Genomic DNA, 26,352 nt, shown 5'->3' with positions numbered 1-26,352 from the left:
CAGAAGAAGTCATTGTTCTCTGCCTGTTTGCTCTTGTTCTTGCTGGAAAATTTATCCCTTCACTAAAATTACAGCTTTTTATGTCGCGATTTCTGCATATCCTAAAGAACAGCTAAGACATCCAATCTCAGCTACTGAGCAACTACTGGATTCTTGGACTTTCTGTTGGTAGGCAGACATTATTGTATTATTGGACGAGCTGGACCACACCCCCCACTTCCCATCCCACAATGTGCTATTCCTCTAGAGAGTCCCGTCTAATATGCATTTTGGTACCAGAAATGGTTCTAAAGCAACAGAAGTATAAGGATGCTTTTTTTTAATTATCTGGAATATACTTCAAATTTGCCAACACCTATAGTTACTGACGCCTATCCTAGAAGCATGGGGAACACTAAAAGTCCATAGTGTGCACTGTTCATAAACTTATCAAGACAAGTGCAAGCAATTATGCTGAATCAGCGAATGTGAGAGGAAAGAAATTTGGCGACCCTCTATACAAACCTTTTGACAGTGTGGAAAGTAAACTTAAGATGGAGACGTGTGGGGACTCTCTACTGAGGCTGAGAACGTTAACTCTCAGATTCCCAGGGGTTTATCTCACCAGAGGAAATAGTCTATCCACTCTTAGCCGAAGTTGTACCCTCATCCCCACTACCTGAAATATTGCTTTTTATGCTCTGCCTTTATCTGAGGAAATTCATCTTTCATTGTCTACTAAGCCAACAGTAACTTTCCCTGAAGTAGAATCAGGCAAGAAAATGCTGATGTCCCTCAGGGCCACCAATAGCTCCTTCTAGACCAGACTTAAGGCAAAGCAAGCTCCTAGAGGGGAGACAGAAAGTAGTCTATGAGATGTGCTCTACCATTAAGGAGCTTAAAGAGTTTTCTAATTAATTTGAGCTGAATTCTGGGGAATATGTGTGGGTATGAATTTTAAAGGTGTTGGGTGGGAGGAACATAAAACTGCATCAGGCTGAGTTTATTAATATGGACTTACTCAGTGGAGATCCTTGGTTTAATAAGGATGTTGACCTTGTTAAAAAAATAGTTGTCAAAAGTTTTTTTGAATGGCTGGCTGAAGTATTTGTCCAAAGATTGCCTACTGAAAAGGAATTGGAGATACCTGATATCTCTTGCTTGGTGATGACTAAGGGATTTTAAGGCTTGGGGAAATTGTCCTGCTGTGTAAAGCTTAGTTCTTCACTAATGGAAAGATGCAGAACATGTGTCCTTCACTAATCCTATAAGATGCAAAATGGTAAGAGGGACACTAGCACATTTCAAAAGCTTGTTTTTTGTGTTTTCTTTGCACCAGACCTTAGAGTCAGAGATGTTGCTGCTCATTTGGGTGAATTGGAAGGGATGGGTTTCATTGGGCCCCTAAAATAGCAGGGGCTAAGTAACAGTACTGAACCTCCATAGGCAATGTGATCATGGTTACTGTCATGGGTTGCATAGGTAAAGCCATGCTCATAACACTGTGCATGACCTGTAGTGGGTAGCACAGGTAAAGTGATTTTTATGGCAATTAATTACATTTTTAGTTACTTGGAAACCTCTCCATTTTCCTAATTTCAGACTCCCTGATGATAAATGACTTCACTAAAGTCACAAATTTCCATGGTGTTAGACTGATGCAGAAATTAACTCTTTCCAAGCAAAGTCAGTATCCTTGCGACCTAACCCTGAGTCACGTTCTATTTCCAAGTATGATATTATGATCTGAATGTCCTACATGGTTCATATGTTTAAATACAAGGTCCACAGTTGGTGGTACTGTTTGGAAAGGGTTAGGAGTCATGGCACTGTTGAAAAAGGTGTGTTACTAGGGGCAGGATTTGAGGTTCCAAAAGCCCACACCATTCCTAGGTTCTCTCTCCCCCGATTCTGTTTGTTCTGTTTACCTTATAGGTTCTTTGTGTATATAGTGCGGCTTTCACTTTTGGGTTTTGTGGGATTCCTGTGATAAACACATGTGTCTCTGAGTCTATATGTGTTTCTTTTGGTTTTTTTTTCTTTGACTCTTTTGCTTGTTTAGCAATTTTTTCATATTCCATTTTTTCTTTTATCTTGTTATATTATATTTTTTATTCATTAATGCTTCTTTGTTTTCTAATGAGAAACAGAGAGTATAAATTCAGATGAGAGGATTTGTGGGGAGCAATTGAGAGTAGGCAGAAAAGGGAGAAACCTTAACCAGAATATATTGTCTATAAAAAAACCTATTTTTAACTATAAAAGTCAGTATTTAATATTTGTAATTTTTAATAATATTTAAAATTGAGAATCAATGAAATCAAAATTATTTTTAGAAATATTGGAAAGGCAGATTGAATTAAACATTAATAAGTTGAAATTAACATAGCTCTGATAGTTGCTTCTTGAACTTAAAGATTTTTATATCTTTAAGGTTTTCCATAGGCCAGGTAAGGAAACGTATTATCAGAGCTGGGAAGATGAAGGAGTGGAGTAAGGGTAGATATGATGAAAATATATTGTATACATTATTAAATTTTCAAACAAAAAATTAAAGAAATAAAATTTCCATGTCTTGTTACAGATTTAGATATTTTTATGTTTTGACATTAAAAATCTACACTTTTACTTTAGTTTTCTCTAAAATAAGCAAAAATAAATATCCAGGAAAAAATTCAGCATTGCATCCTAACAGTAGCAATGACTCCAAATACATTCTTATTTTTACCATTCTCAGCTGTGAATAGTAAAATACATAAGAAATATATAAATCAAGTTTTATATGATTGTATTGCAGAAGTTTTTATTTCTCTATGATTTGTAAATTAAGCTTAAAACTAACACAAAGGAAGCAGCAAAGTGGAGGGATATTTTTCTGAGAATTTGGAAACTTTTTATTTATCTACAGAGCATCAGGGGTCCTAAGTTGTTTAGACATGTTCTACTATGGTTCTAATTTTATCTGTACAAAGATGTTATCTTTAATTTTCATATACTGAATATTATGTTTACATAAATTCAGTAAATTATATGATTAAATGTGATCAAAGAAACTCAGCAGGCACTTAATCTCAAAGAGAATATTTTGTTAAATGTTTCTTCATTCTTAATTACTAATACTTATTTATGAGACTAGTTTTCTGTTTCTCATTGACAACTTTAAGATTCACAAGTTCTATTAGCATATCATAATGATTTTGCTAATTAGCAAATTTTAGTGTCTCTACAGAGATTGTTAGATTGACCTCATAAACTTGCTGTTCTACTATCTTTAACTGACAGAAAGGGATTTTTCAGTAAGGAGAACTTTCAGAAACTTAATAGGACAATGATTAAATGAAATTGTTGATGACATAGAGCCCTGGAAACTTATCTTGAGTAAGGGCTGTAAATGAAGATCTAAACAATATAGTTGTAGATGGACGATTCTGAGCAGAAACTTAGCAAGGAGCTTCTTGGAGCTTCACATACTTCCAGGGAAAATTCCACTTCCCTTCATTCCAATCCTCAGAGTCCTAAGTAGTAATGAGAGAACTATACTCCAAAGAGTTGCCAATACTTAAGACTATTTCACACAGTGATTTTGCACATTTACTGAGGAATACCCATGAGTGCTGTTCAAACATACTTACAGTTCTCTTTATGAAGTTATTTGGCAAAACTTGTTGTGCTCTAATTAGCTTATTAGTTCATTCTGGATCTGTAGTTTGGGGCATTGTCTGTCAACTTACTAGGAATTAGGACAACAAATGCCTTCAAATTGTCTTTGTTCATTTAACCATGTCACTGCAGATGTTCACCACACAAATGTCTCTTCTTTGGAAAGCACACTGTGCACGTATTAAATTGTAGACATCTAATTCTGAATAAATTGAGAAGCATATAAGTAGGTTAAACTGTTAAGAAAACACTTTCTTTTCAAATAAATTTCAATTTGCATATTCATGTATGATGTATTAGGAGCATGAGAAGATCATTTATACCTCCCTACATAGGTAACAGAGAAGCGCATCATATATATTATATGCATGTGTATATATGCATATTTATAAGCATACATTCATATCTATCTTATGTATGTATAATAAATGTAGCCTATGACAATCATTACGTTTAAACTTAGGTGAAACACAAACTATCTTAAATTATTATATGCAAAGATACCTCCTGTTTATTTTTGCATTGTTATAAGAATGAATGAAATCAAGAAACATAAAAGATAGGATTTCATTTGGTTTACACTTCTAAAGTCTGTAAGATCAAGAACATGGAGTTGCTATTTTCTTTGCATCTGTTAATACTTCTAGCAGCACCATGTCATAATGGAAGACATCATATGATGAGACAAGCCAGATACGGTCTTCCTTCTTTATCAGCCGCTAATGTCATTATGGGGCCTCATTCTCATAGCTTAATCTAAATTTGATTTCCTTTCCTGAAGCACTTTCATATCCAGTTTCCAATACCATTAACACATAAGTTTGAGGATTAGAGCAGCATATCGTTTTTTGGCTTCGCTAAAGCAATATAAATGGAAGTTTAAGTAGGGATGCTGTGAGGATTATCTCATGTAAAACAATTACATAGAAACAATAGGTTTTTTTCATGAAGAGCCATACAAAAGTCAACTCTCATAATTTTCTTTTCCCAACTTCTATTTACACTTGATACTTCATACAAACAATTTGAGACTATAGAAACATAGTAACAGAAAATGAATAGACCTTCAAGAAAGATATGGAACTGTAGTACTGGATAACACCACACTAATGAGCACCAGTTATGTATGTAATAAGCCAATTAAGTAACATTCTGTGGAGTTGTACAATATACATCCTGGGTGACAATACTCAGTGTCCTCAGATACAGAATGAGGAAATATCATTGTACAAATTATTGGATTTCTCTGGGATGTGACTTTTTATCCATAAAATGAAGATGATTTCACCTGTCAGATATAGTGCTTGTATGAATTAAAAATAGTTATATAAGGTTTATCTCTAAAATAACATTCAATATAGCACCAAGTTCTTAATATGTTAAGTAACTATTTTACCTTGGAAGTAGATAAGATGGAACTACTGAAGAATAGTTAAAGGAGAGACTAAAAATAGAATGAGAGAAATAATATTCCCTAGGGAAGAACACACAATTAACCTATTCAATATCTAAATTGCCAGCTCTAAAAGCATATACATGCCAGTAATGGTATAGGAGGTCCTTCTGTCCATGTGTTGCTTTCATTGGTTAATGAATAAAGAAACTGCCTTGGCCTGATAGGGCAGAACTTAGATAGGTGGGGAAGACAGAAGGAGGAAGGAAACAGAGTCAGAGAGAGGCCATGGGCCCACAGCTGGAGATAGACTTTGCTAGCAGGTCACAACCTCATGGTGATATACAGATTAATAGAAATGGGTAAAACTAATATGTAAGAGTTAGACAAAAAGAAGTTAAGAGCTAATGAGTCAAGCAGTGATTTAATTAATACAGATTCTTTGTGGATATTTTGGAGCTAAACTAGCCAGGCAGCTGGATTGAACAAGTGGGACCTCCTTCTTGCAACAAGTAACACATGAAATGAGAGGTTCCTTTATGTATTTAAGAATTTGTAACAACAATTAATGAGAAGAACTACCAAGAATTTGCAAGAGAGCAAGGAGAGATATATTGGAGGATATGGAGGGAGAAAAGGGAAAGGAGGAGTAGTTTAATTAGATTATAATCTCAAATACTAAAAGAAATAATTAAATTAAAAATATTCATCAAAGACATAAAACTTTTCCCTCTATTATTATTAAGAAAAGATTTGTTTTAAAAGTTGGCAATGCTTATTTGCATGCACGCCTGTACATATAAAATATATGCCAATTCATATACACAAGCATAGCCTTCAAATTTGTAATTGAAAGAATATTTATTCCCTTCATATAAATTTAGATACAAGATACACAAACACAGTCCATCAGAAGAGGCTAGACTTTCCTGCTTCAACATAGGCCTTAAAATTTCGTCTTGGAGTGCCTTCTTTCTTCAACCATCAGTAGAAGAACACAGAAAAGTAGAACATAGAGAAGGAAAGCATCAAGAAAAGATACAGAAACACGTATTATAAATTAGTTACCAAGTGAAAGTGTTCTAATGTAGGAAAACTGTAACTTTTTATTCTTCTATCTAATGAAATGGCAATTACCACAGCTGTCACTCTTCAATAATTGGTGAAGAATGTGGCATAAAATCCAATGAAGCTTTATGAAATTTGTGTTGCAGAGTGTAAACATAACAGATGCTACAGCATTCAAATGCCTGCTAGCAGTTACCTTTTTCTATATAAAATTCATTTTGCATATATGATTTTTATGTCACAAAATCAGATAAAAATAAATTTGTTTGTAAAATGACAACAGGGCAATTGAGAACCTTTAAATTAATTTGTTATTTGATTGTTTAGAGGAGATACATTGTCCAAGAAAGTAAACATTTTGGTGATACAGTATCATTTTAATTCTCAGTAAGGTAGAAGAGGAGTACATTGAAAAAAATCACTGCTGCTGAATTCAGTTACTTATTGTGGCATTCAAAGCTGTTTTTCTTGGATAGAATCCAGTAGAATAATAGATTTGTTCTGAGGATATACGGGACTATGTATTGGTACTATATGAGGGAAGCCAGTTAGAATAATATTGGCTATGCGTTTTCCATATATTATATAGAAATATGTTTTATTCATAGTTTCCATAGGACTCTTGTTGCAAAAGGATTTTGAACTTTGCTGAACAATATTTATGCCTTGATTGGGATGATCATGGGGTTTCTGTGCTTACGTTTACTTATGTGCTGATTAAATTTATTGATTTATGTGTGTTGAACCCTCTTTGAAACCAGATTTTACATAGTGTAATATTTTAGTGTGTTTTGGATTCAACATGTAAGAATTTTAACCATAATTTCTGTACTTGTATGTGGAGGAAATTAGTCTATACTTTCTTTCTTTGTTATGAATCTATACAGTTTTCCTATCAAAGTATAACTGACATTTTAGAATTAATTTGGTGGGTCCCTTCACTTTCTATTTTATGATATAATCAAAACAGGTCTTGTAGTAGCGCTATCAGCATCATGACGTCTTATCAACCAGGTGGAGTCGCTGTTGTGGGGCCCCATCTTCTTCCATCTCCTTCCTGAAAACTTCAAAATTTACTGCAGGAAAATTCATTGTTCACTGTGGAAAACTTAAGCATTCTTTATATAGACATATACAGACATATATATATATATTCAATAAAAGGTACAATAAAGACAAAAATGGATATGAAGAAAGGTAGAAAGTTGTTTCTAAATACTTTACTGTTTCTGTCCCATATCATGGCTCCTGACATGAGACAGCAACTCTAGGCTTTTCTTTTAATTTGTTTGGAATTAGAGAGGAACAGAGCCAGTGTCCAACTCCAAAACCAATTCTATATATTTAGAAATACCTTCAACATTTGTGCTTACAGAACATATTCAATTTTCTTGATGATCCTATTTGGGTAGTAATTTTTCCATCTGTCAGTATTCAAACATCCAGGGTCCCCTGAATTTTTTGGAGAACAGTTTATATTTTTCTTATTCTTACTTCCTTCTTAAGCAGACCTCACAGAACAGTATCTACCCTACAATCTTCTGTTCACTTTTCATTATTTGATTCATTATATTGTTAAACTGAAAGAACCTGGAGTCACATTGGAGCTAAATCTCTCGGCATGCTTGTGATTTTCAAGATTAGGTGAATTCGGATAAGTTGAGCCACCCTAATGGTATGTAACCTGAATTTGCTAGAGTCCCAGACTGAATAAAAATGATGAAGCTATCTGAACACAAGTATATGTTTCTCTTTAGTTCCCGCCTGTGGACTTAATATGTCCAGCTGCCTCACAGTCCTGCTGCCCTTCCCAACCACCTCTATGATAGACTTACCTTAAAACTGAAACTTAAATTTAACTTCAAATTTGTGTTTCATATTAAATATTTTAAATTCGCACAAAGATTCTAATTTTTGGCAGTATACACTGTAATTTGAATTTTTATAGTGATAATAGTTACAGGAACCAACTAGCATCAATGTATTTCCATTATTAAGAAACTGTACATTGATTTTGAAGCCATACAATAATTGATCAACCATATAAAATTATAATAGAAATATTCTGAGTTCTATAATTTTTCCTTTTTTACTTTTATTGATTCTTTGTGGATCTCACACATTGTATTCTGATCCCACTTATATCCCCTTGCATACACCCTCTGCCCTTGCAACCTCCACCTAAAACAAAACGAAATTTAAAAGACAGCGCTAAAACCAAACAAGAACAAAAGAAGAATCCTGTTATGGAAGCTATAGTGTGGCCCGTTGAGACACACACTTTGCCCTTTAGTGTGTTCATCTTTACTTGCAAGTGTTCATTGCCATGAGCCATTGGTCTGGATGAAGGCCTTGGGTTTCTGCTACACCAACCATATTGGACTCCCACTGGGACTTTTCTTGGGTGTCCAGTTGTCCTGAGTCACAGAGATCTTGCTGTTTTGGATCTGTAAGCTTATCTGCTTCACATCCTCCAACAGTTTATCGACTCTGTGAATGTTGGGGTGGACCAACTTATAGCCCTAGTTCTGGGCCTGGATGGTAGCTGGGATGGTCAGCTCAATAGCTTTCTCTTATGGTCACTAACCAGAATATCTCTCCAGCACTGCCTCAGCTAGATCACCCAATGCAGCCTACAGCATGGAGCAGAGCTAATTCTTCTGTTCTTGTGCACTCAGATTTGGTTCCCATCACTCTTATTGCCTGGACCAGGTCTATTGGTTTGCCCAGGCCAGGAACAGGGCCCTATCTCCCAATTGCTGTAGTGGGCATAGGAGGGAGTGGTGGGGTCAGCTCTCCTGCCTTCATGCCTTCAGGGCTGGCTCACCTGCCACCCAGACAACAGGGTCATCTCTAGTGTGCTGCCCAGGTCAGATCAGGGTCTGCTCTCCTGTGTGCTGTATGCGGTATAGGTCAGGATTAGTTCTCTCACTCTTGTGTCCCGGGGGCCAGCTCTCTCAGCTGCCACAGGCAGTAACTAGTGAAGGTGGACAGCATATTTTCCTTACCCATGCTACCACCCATGGCAGATGTGGGGGGAACAGGGTCAACTCTCCTGCTCTCATGCCCTCAGGGTGGGCGCACCTGTGTCCTTGACCACAGGGGGAGCTCTAATGTGCTTCCTAGGTGAGGTGCACGCCCATGGTGAGGGGTGAGGCCAGCCATCTTTGCAGAGTGCTGGTTGAGCTCTTCCCTGAGGGGTAGGACCAGCTCACCAGCTGCAATATCCATCAAGGGGCAGGGCCCCTGAGTCAATGACGAACTGGGCTGGCTTAACACATTGCGGTTCCAATGATCCTCATGCTAACACTGGTCATGGATGTACCATAGACCCTAGCTGCAGCAGAACCACAGACCCAGACATGGCCTTTGACAGTACCTCAGGCCCAGATGTCACCACATTCCCAGTGGCAGCAAAGGACCCTTACATTAGCACAGCCCTGACAGCATAGACCCCGGTCATCAACATGGTTCCAGGTAACTGGTTAGACCCCAGGTATCCACAGAGCCCTCGGTGATAACTGAAACCATAGACACCACCCCAGACCCTGGCCTCTGCAGGGCCACAGACACAGATACGACCCTAGGCAGCAGTCGGTGCCTGGACATCTCCTTGGTTTCACATGGCAACACTGACCACCCAGTATGGCTCCAGGTATGACATGGTCCTCAAACACTGACATAGTGAAAGGTGACTGACCAGATCCTGGTCTTTGGCATGACCCTTGGTGACAACAGGAGCCATAAACATCTACTCTGACTGCTGTAGTGCCACAGACTCAGACATGGACCTCTACAGCAGCCCTGTCCTGTATAGCACTGTGGTCCTGCTTGACTGCATAGGTCACTCTGATCAGGATGTGCCTGGTGCCAGCATGACCTTTGGATGCCCTCTTGACCACAGGTTGTGACTCAGACCCAAATAATCTACCCTTTGGTGCTAGCAGATATCAATATAGACCCTGGCTGTGGTACCCAGCCACAGTCCTAGGCAGCAGCTCTGACCTGGATGTCACCATGGTCCCAGAGGCAGTTCAGGCCCTTTGGACCAAGTTTTCTAATTATTATTATCTCTTTTCACATTGTGTTTGCAAATGCGTAAGAAGATGTATGTTTCTTCTTTATTTGTGCATATTTTATATTGCATGTGTGCATATATTTATACTATGTTGTTACTATGTTATAACACTTCATAGGAGGAGATTTACAAACAGCTTGGTTTGTATTCTGTCCATTGTTTTATCAATCATACTACTCCCCTTCATCTATACTACAGGGTCACAAAATTAATTGTACAGACCAATGATAAGGAATGATTTTAAATATCTGCATGCATTTCTATTTGCTTAATATGGCTTGACATTAACATATTTTTGAGGTTCCACAAAGAAGACCACTGCGGAAACAATTTTCAAATCACTGCATTATACCAGTAAAACTTGACAACACTGGAGCAATCTAAGTAGATCTGAAAACAAGGCAACAGAAAAATAGATAAACAACCTGCTCTCCGTAGAAATTAAGTAAGACTATATAGGATGCATCACGGGCAACAGTACTTTTGAAATTCCAGTTGAACTCAAAGTACTGAACAACTAAGGCCAATCCTTTGATATACAAATGATACTCCAAAGACCATCAAATGAGTCAGTACCTTATCAGCCTTACTTTGATCTAGTGTATCCAAATCTGAAAGCAAATAAAATTCTTCAGGTGATTTATGTGTGTTTTGAAGTTTGAGACACTGTAATAGTCATAAATGAGATTTCAACTTTTCCTAACTCATTAATTTCAAAATATATAAAACACCATTTCTTTGGCCTTATATTTTTGAGCCCTGAAACAGACTAATACTGATATAGTGATTTAGTTCATAATGAAATAATATTTCCTATCAGTAGGTAAATGATGGAATGTTTAACATAAATTTAGAAAAAATAAGATTATTGTAAAAGGCTAATTTTGAATTATCTACTTCTTTGTAACTGACACTAAATAGCTAATTACTGTCATTGTTTTTGGATGCATAACAAATTGAAAAAAAGCTTCAAAAGCTAAGGAAGGTGTCTATATATAGGACTAAATCCCCTTTATTTCCTGTCTTCCTGCTTCTATTCACAAAGGCCCCCACTCTGCCAATTTCTTCTGTATTCTATTTTTACATCTGTTTTATGTATTTAACCCATATATATATATATATATATATATATATATATATATATATATATATAAAAGTTGCATGCATAGTCTATAAAAACAAATAACTTATAAAGATACCCACTTTTTACTCTATATGACTTCTTTACATATAAAAGAGTGATTTTTGTTTGTTTCTAAAAAATAGACAAGCTGAGTCTCTCCAGTACCTTAGAATATAAATGCATATGGAAGCAATTAACAAAGCATTTGATACTCTACTAATAAGTATCGAATTGATTTGCATTTTGAAGTTGCTCATAGTCTATCCTCTAGATTCACAGGATTGGCGAGAGACTTAGGTATAAAGGTACCATAACTAGACTATAAATGCTTCACACGGTGAATTCTTTTTTAGTAGCTGTACTTTGATTCATAGAATGATAGCATTATTCAAAGTCTTAAACCAAATAAATGAGGCAATTACATTAGGCATTTGTTCTTGTTTATAAAAAACAACAAATAATATCATTTTGATCAAGCTGTTTACAAGACATAGTGATTAAATGATATCCTGTATTTTCTTTGTGTTCAATTTCTTTCCAAGTGGTTTAGGAAACTGATTAGCTTTTAATGAACCTCTGTTACCTATGAAGTGATTCCCATACATTTCCTCCTTTATTAATTGTTCTAGCAACTTTGCCAACAATGATTTATATGAAATATTTCATCTTGTAACAGGCTATCCAGTCAACTAATTGATTGCTGTATGAATTATGCATCTTACATGGAAGCAAGGAAGCATGAAAGATGCAGCCAAGGTCATTTTCAAACAAAGAGAGGTATACCAACTAAAAGTTTTTGTAAAGGTTAGCTTTATTTCTTTATTTTTTTCTGTTTTCTTTACTCTCTATATGTATCAAATACAGAATTATAAGAAAACTCTAAAGCTGCACTTTTAATTTATGAACAAATGCAGACATCCAAAGTTCTGTGTTCTGCAGCCAGACAAAACCTGTTACTTAATTAATTTGAGAGAGCAAAGGAAAGTACCAGAAATGACATACAGATGGTTTTTATCTACTTCAAAAATAACACAAATACAATCAAATTTCCCTATAGTTTATTAGCATTCAAAAAGTACAGTTTCACAAATAAGCAGCTTAATTAGATAAAGGATATGATAGGACCAAGTGCAGGATATCTGTCATTTCAAGGGATGATGAGGATCATCTTGAGAAGTTATACTCCATTATCATTTATTTATGCTAAGAGAAGGACATGATTCTAGAAGACACATAAAGCAGAGAAGATGTGTAATTCTTTGGTGGAAAAAAAAAAGCAGGTTAAAGTGCTGAAAGGGTATTAGCCTTTAGTGTCTAGTCACTTTAATGTGATTACCTAACCATTATTATTAGTTGTGTTTCTTAAAAAATTTAAGTTACTTGGACCTCAGCTCTCTAATGTGAAAAAGACCACAGTAATACTTTGTTTGCCTGGTAATTGTAAGTCCTAAGAATGTATGTAAGGACCATAAGAATTAATCAAGAATAAAAAAGTTTCCTTTTTTCTTTTTCCTGTTTTTTTTCACTCTCTTCCTCCACCCTATTTTCCCCTAATGTAATCAACCCACGCTTGTCCCCTTTCCCCAGTGTGCCCATAAAATCTATTTATTTTCCCTCCTAGGGAGATCCTCCTCTTTGCCTAAGCTCTCTGGGTCTGTGGATTGAAGTTTATCATTTATTTAATGGCTAATATCCAATATAAGGGAATATATAGCATATTTATCTTTCTGTGTCTGGGTTACTTCACTCAGGTTGATTTTTCTTCCTAATTCCTTCCAGTTTTGAGTTTTGTGCAGGGTGATAAGTTTGGATCTGTTTTCATTATTTTATATGCAGACATTCAGTTTGACCAGCATCATTTGTTGAAGATGATGTCATTTTCCTGTTGTGTATTTCCAGATTATTTCTATAAATAAATTAGGTGTCCATAGGTGTTCAAATTTATGTATGGGTCTTCAGTTCAACTGCATTGATCAATGGGTCTGTTTATATACAAATACCATGTGGTTTTTATTGCAATAGCTCTGTAGTACAGCTTGAAATTGGGAACACCCATCAGTTCCCTTATTGTTCAGCATTGTTTTTATCTATCCTGAGTATTTTGTATTTCCTTATACTGTTGAGGTTTGTCCTTTCAAAGTCTGTGAAGAATTGTGTTGGAATTTTGATGATTCCAACACAATTGTGTTGGAAGATTGTATTGAATTTGTAGATTGTGTTTGGTAGGATGGTCATTTTTACCATTAATCTTACTTATCCAAGAACATGGACTATTGTTCAATCCTCTGGTGTCTATTTTAGTTTCTTTCTTCAAAGATGTGAAATTTTTTTATCACACATGTCTTTCACTTTCTTGGTTGCAGTTACCCCAAGATATTTGATATTACTTGAGGCTATTAGGAACGGTCTTGTTTCCTTGATTTCTTTCTTAGTCAATTTGTCATTAGTATATAGAAGGGTTAATGATTTTTTTTGTTTATTTTTCATCCAGCTACTGTACTGAAAGTATCTATCAAATGTAGGCATTCCCTTAAGGAATTTTTCAGGTCACTTACATATACTATCATATCATCTGCAAATACGGGCACTTTGACTACTTCCTTTTCAATGTGTATCCTTTGATCTCCTTCAGTTGTCATATTGCTGTATCCAGAACTTCAAGTACTATATTGAAAAGATATGGTGAGAGTTTCAGTCTTGTCTCATTCCTGATTTTAGTGGAATTTCTGTACTTTTCTCTTCATCTAATTTGATGTTGGCTATAGGATTGCTATAAATTACCTTTATTGTTTTGGTATGTCCCAGTATCCCTAATCTCTCCACGGCTTTTGTTATTAAGGAGTGATGGATTTTGTCAAAGGACTTTTCTATATCTAATGAGATGATCACATGGTTTTTCTTTCAGTTTGTTTTTATGGTGGATTACGAACATTTTCTTAGTATGTTAATGTGTACATAATTGAGCATATTACCAGACATAGCTTCCTTTAGCTTACAAGTTGTTTATGAGGTTAGTAACAAAAGACACCCTCTAAATTACTATTTTATATTATACCTAAATTGTTATAGGTCTATATTACTATAGTAAAATATGAATGCCTCTGAAACAATGACATGTCTTTGAGTACGAACATTTATGTGTCTGAGAACTCTAACAAAGCATTAACACTTAAAATAGTATGTATTTCAAGACAAACTTTGTAGCATGAATAATAAAAATCCAGAGACAGAAATTGGGATTCAACACAAAAACCAGAAAGGCAAGGCAACCAAGAGACTAGAGAAGTCCTACCTCTACCAAGGCCGGGCAATTTAAACAGTCTAAGCCTCTCTCTAATTCCATTTTATATTCCTTCTAGTTCTAGGATTAAAGGCGAGTGAATCCCTAGGACTGGGATTAAAGGTATGAGCCACCACCACCTGGATTTATTTCTAAATTGATCTTGTATAGCCCAACGTAGCCTTGAACTCACAGATATCCATCTGATTTTGTCTTCCAAATCTTTGATGATGTTGTTTAAATATCTGATTTTGTGGACATATCCTAACAGGAAACCTTGGTTATTGAGTTTTATGAACTCAATTCAAACTTGGGGAAATTATAAGCAAGAGTAGAAGCTATAAAAATTCTAGCAAATCTGATACAGTTTGCCTGTCTAGAATGTATATGTGAATGTTCTGAAAAGAAACTACTATGTAAGAAATAAATATATATTCTAGACCCAGATTTGTCTTATCGCTATCGACTATCACAATTTTTATAACATTTTTTACTTTGTAACTTTAGAGTTACTTTTAATTTTCTGTTTCTTTTTTCATGTTAATTTCAAATATGTGATATAAGCAAGGTTTTCATCTGAAAGTCAATTGCTAGAAGACATGACAATATCTAAAAGATTTTTACAAAATCTTATACCCTTTATACAAACTTCTAGATTAACAAAATTATTTTGAAACAGTTTGAAAGTATATATGTAGAGACCAGAAAGTATGCTGATATACAGAAGGTGCTTAGTACCTTACAGACCAGAAAGTATGCTGATATACAGAAGGCGCTTAGTACTTTACACAATATGATCTATAGTCCAATTTTTTCCTTATAGCTTTCAGGTGACAAATAGCGCTAGTTTTGATAGAAATTCAGTGCTCAAGAGAAACAAATGGCCCTGCTTTCTGAAAATAGAGTGCTAATTATTTATTTGGTTATCAGTTTAATTCAGTTGTTCTTCCTACTGCTTAGCAAGCTTCTTTAGTTAAAATGCTTGCTTAGAATCCTGCACACTCTCTTGATTATACCATGAGCAGGGACAATGTGGATGCAGCTTAAAAAAAAAAGACCCACTGATTTGACTGTAGGCAACCTGATGAAAGTATCTTCTCATTTGATATTTAGTCTTCACAGATGAGTCTAGCTGAGATCAAGTTGAAAAAAAATTAACCAGAATATGCATATTTACTTAATATTTGTGTAAATCTAGCTTACAAATAAAACACAGTGAAGCAAAATGGTATTCTGAACTGTGTATAGTTTCCCAAGGAGAAAACATCAGAAATGAGGTTTGACCCAATAAAGTCTCTGGTTAGAAGATAAGACTTTACTGTGAGAATGTTTTGTCTCTCTCATGATTTGAGATGTAGTAGGATCCCTATGAGCATATAGTACTGTAGACAGAAGTTTCTGTCCAGCTGTTCCTATAGCTGTCCAGTCCCAAAGAAACATGGGCTTATATTAATTACAAACTGTTTGACCTATTAGCTCAGTCTTATTATTAATTAGTTCTTGCTAATTAATCAATTAACCAATAATTCTTGTCTATTTTTAGGCATATGGCTTGGTATATTTCATGAGTGTGGCATTCTTATCTGGCTTCCTCTGCACCCGGCTGGTTACAGACTCTCTGCCTTTCCTCTTTCTAGCATTCCTTGAGTCTGTCTGCCCCACCTATACTTCCGACCTGACTACTGACCAAACAGCATTTTACCAAACCAACACAAGTATCAAATCTTTACAGTGTACACAGCAGATCGCCTTTTCTTCTTTTTTCAAAAAAAAAAAAGCCTGAATCTAATTTTCTTTATTTAGCTTTTTTTCTGACCATGGTTCATAACAACTTGTAACCAACACACTAAACAAAGGAAAACATTTATAATCCATTTTTGAGAATGTGGGCATAGTTTTCTAGGCTACTTCCTGCTGATTGGGGGCTCTGTTAGTCTTATAGGGACTCAAAGAAAATTCATGATTATGGTCAAATCCTGACTGGAATATTCTGTAAGACTGGATCATCTCAGCCAGCAGTCTTGAGGCTGTTCTGGATGTAGAAGTCAGAGGAAATTGCAACAGAGGTCATCTGAAATGTTGGATCATCTGGGCCATCCACTGCTATTGGAGATTTTTCAGGGGATCTTTCTTGATCAAACCTTACTTTTCTTAACCCAGAATGAATCCACAGACTCTCGTTTCCTGTGGAAACAAAAGCAAAATCTCTTATCCAAGTAACATATCTTTGAACTTAAATTTTAGAGTCAAGACATTTTCAAGATACATAGGTTGGATTAATCTAGCAGCATTTATAATTAAATGTCTTTTAGTGGCCATTGCTCATTCCCCAGAAGTCAAACAATTCAAAGACAACATAATAACATGCAGTATCCAGACTTTCTATGTATTTTCTATTTTATGTAACATTTTAACCCTAGTTTTTATTTTTATTTTTTTAATTTTTAGTTTTATGTGATAGGGTTTCTCTGTATATATTTGGTTATCGTGGATCTTACTCTGTAGACCAGTCTGGCCTCGAAATCACAGAGATTCACCTGTCTCTGCCTTCCAAGTATTGGGATGAAAGACATGTGCCACCAGACCCAGCTTCTCTATTTCTTTTTCTAAGAACTTTCTCTACTCTTTTTTCTTTTCTTTTATAAGCCTACGTATATTTTTAAACTTAATGTAAACCATTTAGAAGTTTTGCTTTGTTTTGTTTTCCATCTGAATCTGTCTTTACATCTCTATCTTTTTCTGAGCACATGAGTCTTTAATCTGCTAAACATCATGGCTAGGACTAAAGCTGCAGCTTTGGTAAATGACTCCATCCCATTCCCTTAGCTTTCTGAGAGTGTAGCTTCATGGTAGAAGTCCTGGCAAGAGCCATGTTTGTTGCCACAACTCTATGGGGTTTCAAGGTCCAAACCACTATTCAAGACACGTGATACTGGCTGCTCATAAACACCATTTAAGTGTTTGGTGGCAGAGATTCTTAAAAGAGCTGCTAGGTTTTTGCTGCTAACTTTGAATCAGAAGTCTCTCTTAAAGGAGCTATGCTTCTGCTAGCTACCAGCAAACAGAATCTACCAAAGAAAAGACAGTTACCAAGAAGCAGTGCCTGACTGTATTCTTGTCTGTCTAGAATCTTTTTTAACTTTCTCGATTTTTATGCGGAAATTCTTGCCAAAAGCTTGGATGCCATTTGTAAATGGAGACTGATCTTTCATTTTCCAGTCACCCAGACCCAAATACCCACACAGAAACTATATTACAACACTGTTTGCCAATGGCTCAGGCATATTCCTAGAAAGCTCTTACATCTTAACATATTTCTATTAATCTATATATCGCCACAAGTCTGTGTCTTACTGGTAATCTTCTTGCATTTTTCTCCTTCAGAGGCTATGTAACTTTTCTTTGACACTGCCTACTCTCTCTATATATCTCTGTTCAGATTTCCACCCGGATTTACTCTGCTAAGCCATTGACCAATATAGCTCTATTTGTCAACCAATAAAAACAATGCACATAACAGAAGAACATCCCACATAATGATATGTTAGGGTATAGAACATTTTAAAATGTAAAATGGCTAGCCCCTAATTACATAGCAGAGAGGTGTAGACTCAGTTAGAATTTGAACTGGATGATCATTGATTATCCCTTTCACCTCTAAATCTTCATTATCAAACAATCTATCTTTATTTTCCCATTTGTTGAGCTATCAAAATTATAGTGTTATTCGCATTTGAGTCTATTTCTACTACAAACCAGGCCAGAGCAAATTCTTTTGACCTGTTACTGTAAACATATTATAAAGAACACAAATTTCTTCCATAATATATTAAATACCCAGACTTCATAATGGCTCTGTCTGCCGAAGTTATGTTAAATTAGAGATTCTGCTTTAGAGGAACCTGCAATCATATATTTCACCAAATTACATTATAAAATGGAATCTAGTGCTGTCAAGCACAATTTAACCAACAATAGAACAATTTAAAGAGTCGAGCTGAAATAGGTTTGCTAATTAGATGCAGCACTTTATAAATGTTGCTCACTGATCCTTCAGAACTGGAGAACATCTTTTGGGCTCAGTAATCACTTTAAAAAGCCGTAAAGCAATGCAATTCCATTTGAATTTTCAGTTTGAAAATTGAATCAGGAGAAAGAGAGATTTCAATTCCTCTCTGATCTTGGTTAAGTTAGTTATACCATATTGCTACAAACATACCATTCCACAGCCTGTTGACTGTCATCATTATGAGATGTAATCCAGAACTAGGCAAGAAAAAAATAACACAGATGTTTTGTTTCAATATAATGTGATTTATGAGAATAAATGAAATAGAGTTAGGGAATTTAAATTCATTTGTTTTTCAAAGTTAGTACCGTGGGACAGATTGTAAGAAGGGGTTGGTTAATGACTGTCACTATTGCCTGCAAAACTCATCCTTAATCTTAACTGTGATGGTATCATTTTGGAGAAAATTTGGAGATGTAATCAGTAAAAATGATTAAAATTAAAATACTACCTAGGAAATTGCGTGTTTATAGTGAGGATTTAGTGAACAACCAAGAAATTATTATTAATAATACTGATATATATAATATTATAATAATATTAATAATAATAAAACACCACTATTATTAATGATGAAAGCTTGGCCTTTAGCTTATGTTTTTAACTAACTCTTGTAATTTATATTAACCCATATTTTTTATTAATCTACATTCAACCATGTGGCCCTTACTTCTATCCATCCTGTGTATCTGACTACTTCCACATCTCTTAGGCATCTCTCCAGTGCCTAGATTCGTCTTGAGTTCTCTCTCTTTTCCTAGAAGGTCCACATATCTCTCCTGCCTAGTTGTGGGCTATTTATCTCTTTATTAAACCAATCAGAAGGTGCCCTCATCAGAGACATATCTTTATAGTGTAAACAAATATTCTACAACACACAAGTGATATTTCTAAGGCTGTTTCCTGGTTATATATTACTTGAAATTAAATTAAATACACTGATTTCCTCCCAGCTACTCTATAAATATTTGTAATATTCAGAACCTGCATTTTAGGCAATAGTAATGAAAATTCTTTTGAAAGGAATAATTATTAAAATCTTAATTTATCATTTCTTAAATTCTGATTTAATCTGACTTTATTCAAAGCCACTGGATTTAGAGAGAATGATTGGATAATATGTAATATACATTTCTGAAAATATCTCTTTCAAGACCTTGCAATATGACTAGAATGCCTTGAGATAATTTAAAACTATGTGTTCCATCTCCTACTGTACTGTGGACCCAGCCTATTAAAGTTTAACTTACTTTTAAGAGTAACTTTACTATGCCTTGGTTTTCCCGTGTAATCAGCTTATACAATCTATATTAAATGCATAACATTAATCTTAAATAATGTATTAATGCTTCTGTCCCAGGAAAGTATAAGTGCATATACATACGTACAATGGTGATCATTTACCAAAAGAAACCAACAAATTGAAAGCGACCCAATCACCCAATCAATATTGGAATCAACATGCAAATATAGTTTGATAATATTTGTGTGCTGTTCTGGGATAGTTAAGAATCAGAAAAATATTTCTCTCCATTGTAAAACTTTGTTAAAGGTTTCTCTAGAAAAGTTATCACATTCCTTTTCCAGCCATGTTTCTGTGCTATTTGATAATAAAGCCCTTAGTTTGGAAGAGATAATAGGGACTGTCACACAGAACTGGCAGACAATGCACTGGTCAATAAACACAAACTATAGACAGACAAAAAAAAAGGAAAGAAGTGGAAAATTATTTAAAATTTAAAAGGCTCACTCTTGGCCTTACTGATTCGAAGAAGTTGTTTTAATTCCTTAATTGGGCTATCAATGCAGATTGATTTGATTTCTTTTTAAATTGGAGCCCATATTTTGCCTCATACAAATTTTCCACATAAAATAAGATGGAGTACATTCTATTTTAGCATATTTTTTCTTGGAAAGCCTCTCTAAATTTCTGTTCAATATAAAATACAAATGCACTGTTAACTGTACAAGGCTTACAAGTAAATGTTAGTTAGGTTTCTAGCTTTCATGTCTTTTCCAAAAATAGAGATCCCTTAATTTTACACTTTATTAAATATTCTACTCTCATTGGTGATGTAAACTGTTCAAAAAGGTAAATAGAGATATTCTGAAGTAAAGTTTATTTGGGGCTGAAAATTAGGGAACAGTCAAAGGTCAGTGAGGATGATAGTTTTACACATAGCTCAAAGGTTTTAATGAGTGGATGAAAAGAGGAAAATTAAGTAGAAGCCCAAAAGTGGTATTTTCTTTTTGGAAGGAACCTTGAATGGGTCTATTAAATTGTTATATATACTTTATAAATAGTACCAATCAAAATCTCCACTTCCTCCCCTCCTCTCACTTCCCTTCCGCTCCCCCACTCCCTACCTCTCTCCCCATCCAGTCCTAAGAGAGGGCAGGGTACCCTGCCCTGTGGGAAGTTAAACGCCCTCTCTCCTCCATCCAGGCTTAGGAAGGTGTGCATCCAAATAGAATAGTATCCCACAAAGCCAGTACATGCAGTAGAGACAAATCCCAGTGTCATTATCAATGGCTTCTCAGTCAGCCCTCATTGTCAGCCACATTCAGAGAGTCCAGTTTGATCTCATGCTCGTTCAGTCCCAGTCCAGCTGGAGTTGGTGAGCTCCCATTAGCTCAGGCACACTGTCTCAGTGGGTGGGCCAACCTCTCGTGGTCCTGACTTCCTTGATCAAATTCTCCCTCCTTCTGCTCTTAAACTGGACCTTGGGAGCTCAGTCCAGTGCTCCAATGTGGGTCTCTGTCCCTATCTCCATCTGATGCCGGACAAAGATTCTATGGTGATATTTAAGATACTCACCAGTCTGACTACAGGACAAGGCCAGTTCAGGCACCCTCTCCTCCGCTGCCCAGGGTCCTAGTTGGGTACATCCCCGCAGACTCCTGGAAACCTCTCCAGAGCCTAGCTTCTTGTCAACCCCAAAATGGTTCCCTCAGTTAAGATATCTCCTTCCCTTCTCGCATATCCATTCTTCCTCCATCTCAACCATCCCACTCCCCCAAGCTCTCCCCAACCCTTCCCTTCTCCCTTCTCTCTCCCCCTCTCCCCTTTCCTCCCACCCCACCCCTACAACCAAGGAGAACTCTTAAAAATTAAGACAGAGATGCTCAAGAGTAGCTCTCCACAATTGATGACTTCTGACAGAGCTGTGTGAGAGGAAGGTCTCAATTCTATTTAAGGGACAGGCCACTAAGAATTTGATCAGCAAGTATATAGGTAACACAAAGTGGGCTTCCTTTTTTAATTTTATTTTTAATTTTTTCTTATTTTGGTGGAAGGGGATCATAAAGCGGGACAGACATGGCAGGATTGTGAAGGGACTATGATGAGGTGTATGCGAATCAGTTCCCAGATAATCAATAAAAATGTTATGTGGAAAGAAAAAACAGAATATGCTTCTTCAACTGTTAAGTATACATAGAAAGCTTTTTTTAAAAAAAGAATGCTGTTTTGTTTTTCTTTTGCTTAATAGCAACGCAGTTTTCAAAATTAAAATTCAAATACTATATTTTGATGCTATTCATATCCCTCCCACCCCCACTAGCCTCCTCACCCAACTTTGTGTATTCTATTTCCCTCCATTTCCCTCCCTCCTTAAGCCCTTCCCTCCCTCTCTCCTTCCCTTGCTCTCTCCCTCTTTGTTTTTCCCTCTGTCCTTCCTTTCCCCTCTCTGTCCCTTTCTCCCTCTCCCTCAAACCCACAGTGTCTCTGTCTCTGTCCCTCTCCATGACTCTCTTTAAATCCATCAGATCCAGTTTGTATTGGCCAACTAGTCTTGGGTGAGTGGCCTGTCCTGAGGTGTAGTCCATGTTCCAGGAATTACACTGTTAAAGCTACTGACCTTGGTTCTTACAGACATTCCACTCTCTATTCTTCCATGATACCTGAGCCTAGGAAGAGAGGGTAATATAGATGTCCAACTAAACAATCAAAACAGGGCAGAGAACTAAACAGAGAGTTCTTAGAAGATGGAACACATGGCAGAAAATCATTTTTCATTATCTTTAGCTTAAGTGAAGGCACTACCCCAATTAGAATAGCCAGATCTAAACAGTAAAAGGGCTTGTGTGAATATGGGAAAAGAGGAATACTTACTCACTGCTTCTGGGAAGGCAAACTGGTACAGTCAGTACAAAATTTAATATGTGGTGTTTTCTCAAGGAGCTAGAAATAAATCCACCACATGTTCCAGCCACACCGCTCTAGGAAATATACCCAAAAGACTCTATATCCTAATATTGAACCACCTACACACCCATGCTTTTCTTGCTCTATTCACACTATCTAGGAAATGGAATCAGCCTAGATGTCCACCAAGAAATAAGTGAAATAATAATAATAAGAAATAATAATAATAAATAATAATAATAAATAATAAATAATAAGAAATAAGTGAAAGCAGAGTACATTATCACAGTGGGATACTATTCAGATCTTAAGAAATAAAATGTGTTGATAAGTGGATAGAGCTAAAAAAATACATTTTAAATTTGATATATATGTTCCTGTACTTGTTTAATTTAATAAAATTAATTGCATGTTCAGAAAGGAAAATGGTTGCTAAGAACATTTCTGAACACAAAACTAAATACTCTAATGATCAAAGTTTATGTAGGCCACTTTAAATAATCAGAATGAATGTGCCTGGAGTTTTCTTAAAAATTATTTAGATGCTCACCTTCCTAGACCTGGATGGAGGGGGGAGGACCTTGGACTTCCCACGGGGCAGGGAACCCTGACTGCTCTTAGGATTGGAGAGTGAGGGGATGGGGGGGACAGAGAGGAAAAAGGGAGGTGGGGAGGAGGTGGAAATTTTTAATAAATAAATAAATTTTAAAAAATTATTCAGAAAATCTTAGTTGTGTCAATGAAAGAAACATCTCTCTCCATAAAAGAATAAAAGATATGGCTTATTCTAGAACTAACATTTATATTTTTGATAAATGGCATTATGGCTAATAGAACTGTGCCAGAGAAATCTAGCAACTAGTATAGATGAATAACCTAGCCAAGACTTCATACTCAAATAGTTACAGAAAATGTCTTCAAATTCATTTAAAACATTTTAATATGTTTAAGAAAATGTAATTAACAGTCTTAGACACAAGGGATTTGCAAATTAACATTTCACTGAGATACCACCTTACTCTAGTCAGAAAGGTATTATCAACAAATATGATAGCAAACTGACAAGTGTAGAAGAGGTGTATAAAGAAAGAAACTCTTATTCTCTGTTGGGAGAGGTATAATTAACACAGCCATTGTGTCAATCAGAGTGGAGTCTCCTCAAACAACAAAACTACAACTACCATCTGACTTGTAGACAAATACATCAATAAACTCCATACTCTGCCATAGAGATAGTTGCACCCCAATGTTTGCTGCAGCTTTGTTTGCTATAACAAAGAATTGGAATCAACCTAGGTATCCATTGACAAATGAATGGATAATGAAAATTTGATATATAAATTTGATAACATAAAACTATGTTAAAATTACAAAAAATAGGTGGACTTAAAATGTGTGGTTACTAAGTGAGGTCACACAATCTCAGAAAGAGAAAGTACATGTCTCTCCTATGAGGAATTGAGCATGTGTGTATGTCAACAAATATTCATGTGGATAAACTATGACAGTAGCATACTTTCAAATACATTGATGGGTATATCAGGTAGTCAGGGTACAACAAAGAAAGGAAAACTGCTGTGGTCCCTTGATACTAGCACCTTTCTATCCTTCAATGGGTGGAAATCAGGGCTTTCTTGTACATTGCAAACTATATGTATCTGTTAGTCATATGATGTTAGGTCAGATACAAATGTAAGCAAGGAGTAACTATTTAGAGAACAAAAATTGCTCATAATTAATGTAATTGAGCTCTTGGCTTGCAACATCCTAACCTCTCTATTTCATTGAAGTTCTATCATTCAATCAATCCTTGAAGACATAACTTTATTTCTTCAGGAATTCTCAGACATTGATAAAAAGGCAGCCACTGATGTCTTTTGTCAATATAAAAATCTGTCACTAAAACTGTTGACCTCACTTAGAGATTAACAAAAGGACTTAACATAGCTCTATTCAGTATTCTCTGTCCTGCATTTCAATTATTCATTTTCAAGTTAAAACACCATCTAGAACTTTCAAACTAAAAATAAGTTAAATTATGAACATTATAGAATAACTTAAATTTGCCATTAACTTGCTAATATGACAAGAAAGTTAAACTCAATTTTCTTTAAACTTCTTTGAACAACAGAACAATTTTGAAAATTCCCTGATGTATTCAAATTCTTTATATTTTCAGTCACTCCTGGATAATTCAGTTGGGTCCTTTCTTTCTTTCTTTTGGTTAGTTAAGCCAAGAATCTGTCAAGCTGTTTGTTTGTTTTGTTGTTTTCTTCTCAAAGACCCAGCTTTGGATTCATTAAATATTTATATAATGTTCTTTGTTTCTATTTCATTGATTTCTGCTCTGATTTGATTATCTCTTGTCAATGACTGGATTTTGATTTAATTTGTTCTGTTTTTTTCCAATTATTTAATTGTATCATTAATTCTTTAGATTGTGCTGTTATCTCTTTTTGTTGTTGCTGCTGTTTTTTCGAGACAGGGTTTCTCTGTGTAACACCTCTGGCTGTCCTTGAACTTGCTTTATAGATAAACCAGGTTGATCTTGAACTCATAGAGATCAGCCTACCTCTACCTCCCAAGTACTGGGATTCAGATGCAATCTCTTAATATACATATGGAAAACTACACATAGAATTGCTTTTAATGTATTTTAAAAAAACAACAGATTTTTTGTTATGTTGTATTTTCATTTTCATTTAGTTCTAGGGGCTTTTGTGTATTTGCCTATGTGTGTGTGTTTGTTTTAATTTTTGATATGTCTTCGATATGTGTACTTAGTATTTTAACTCTACTTCTTGTGGGTGTTTCTTTTCTGGTCTTGCCAGTTTGCTATTCTGTGATGTGGGATGCCCCTTTGTGTATGAGTTGCTCTTGTTGATTAATGAATAACATTTCTTTGACCTATGGCAGAGCAGAATATAGCCAAACTAGAAGAGATATGTAGAAAGAGTAGACAGAGTCGAGGTGACACCAGCTGCCAAGGAAGAAGGATGCTGCTGAAACCTTTTCAGTAAGCCACAACCATGTGGTGATACACAGATTAATAAAAATGGGTTAATTTAAGATGCAACAGCTAGCTAGAAAATATGTCTGAGTCATTGACCAATCAGTGCTGTAATTAGTCTAGTTTATATGTGATTATTCGGGTCTGGATGGTCAGGAAATGAACGAGCAGCTTTTTCCTACAGAGCTGATTTCTATATGGGTTTGTCTTTCCCTTGTGGATGTCTTCTATGATCTTGGTAAAGATCTGGTAGATGCCATTGACTTGGGATTTTTATCTCTTATATATGTCTATAATTTAAAAGCTTCATTTTTTTCATGGTGTCTCACATTTTCTATATGTTCCCTTCCTGTATCTCTAAAGAAATTTTCATATGCTTTGCTTTTATGAATCCTGATATTCTATCTTCTGCTTGAGCCAATCTGTTTGTAAAGGTATCCTTAGAGTTTTCTATTGACTTATTTATTTCTAAATCCCATCTTCATTTTAGTGTGAGCCATCATCAATGTTTCTATTTCTTTATTTAAGTCTATCCTCAAGTCCAT

The 26,352-nt window shown here is 35.5% G+C and overlaps 1 long non-coding RNA gene across 1 annotated transcript in view; it reads right to left on the bottom strand.

Moving 5' to 3' along the window:
- Positions 1 to 12,342: 12,342 nt before the first annotated feature.
- LOC146890457 (uncharacterized) overlaps positions 12,343 to 26,352 on the bottom strand; it is a 56,810-nt gene continuing 42,800 nt past the window's right edge. Inside the window, exon 3 of the long non-coding RNA XR_014998756.2 lies at positions 12,343 to 16,765. This is a non-coding gene — a long non-coding RNA (uncharacterized LOC146890457). The remainder of the gene's footprint in view (positions 16,766 to 26,352) is intronic.

The sequence above is a fragment of the Myodes glareolus genome, chromosome 21, assembly GCF_982192425.1.
Source record: "Myodes glareolus chromosome 21, mMyoGla1.1, whole genome shotgun sequence".
Taxonomy (NCBI): Eukaryota; Metazoa; Chordata; class Mammalia; order Rodentia; family Cricetidae; genus Myodes; species Myodes glareolus.
Note: the sequence above shows the minus strand (reverse complement) of the source record. Positions and strands in the feature narration are given on the sequence as shown.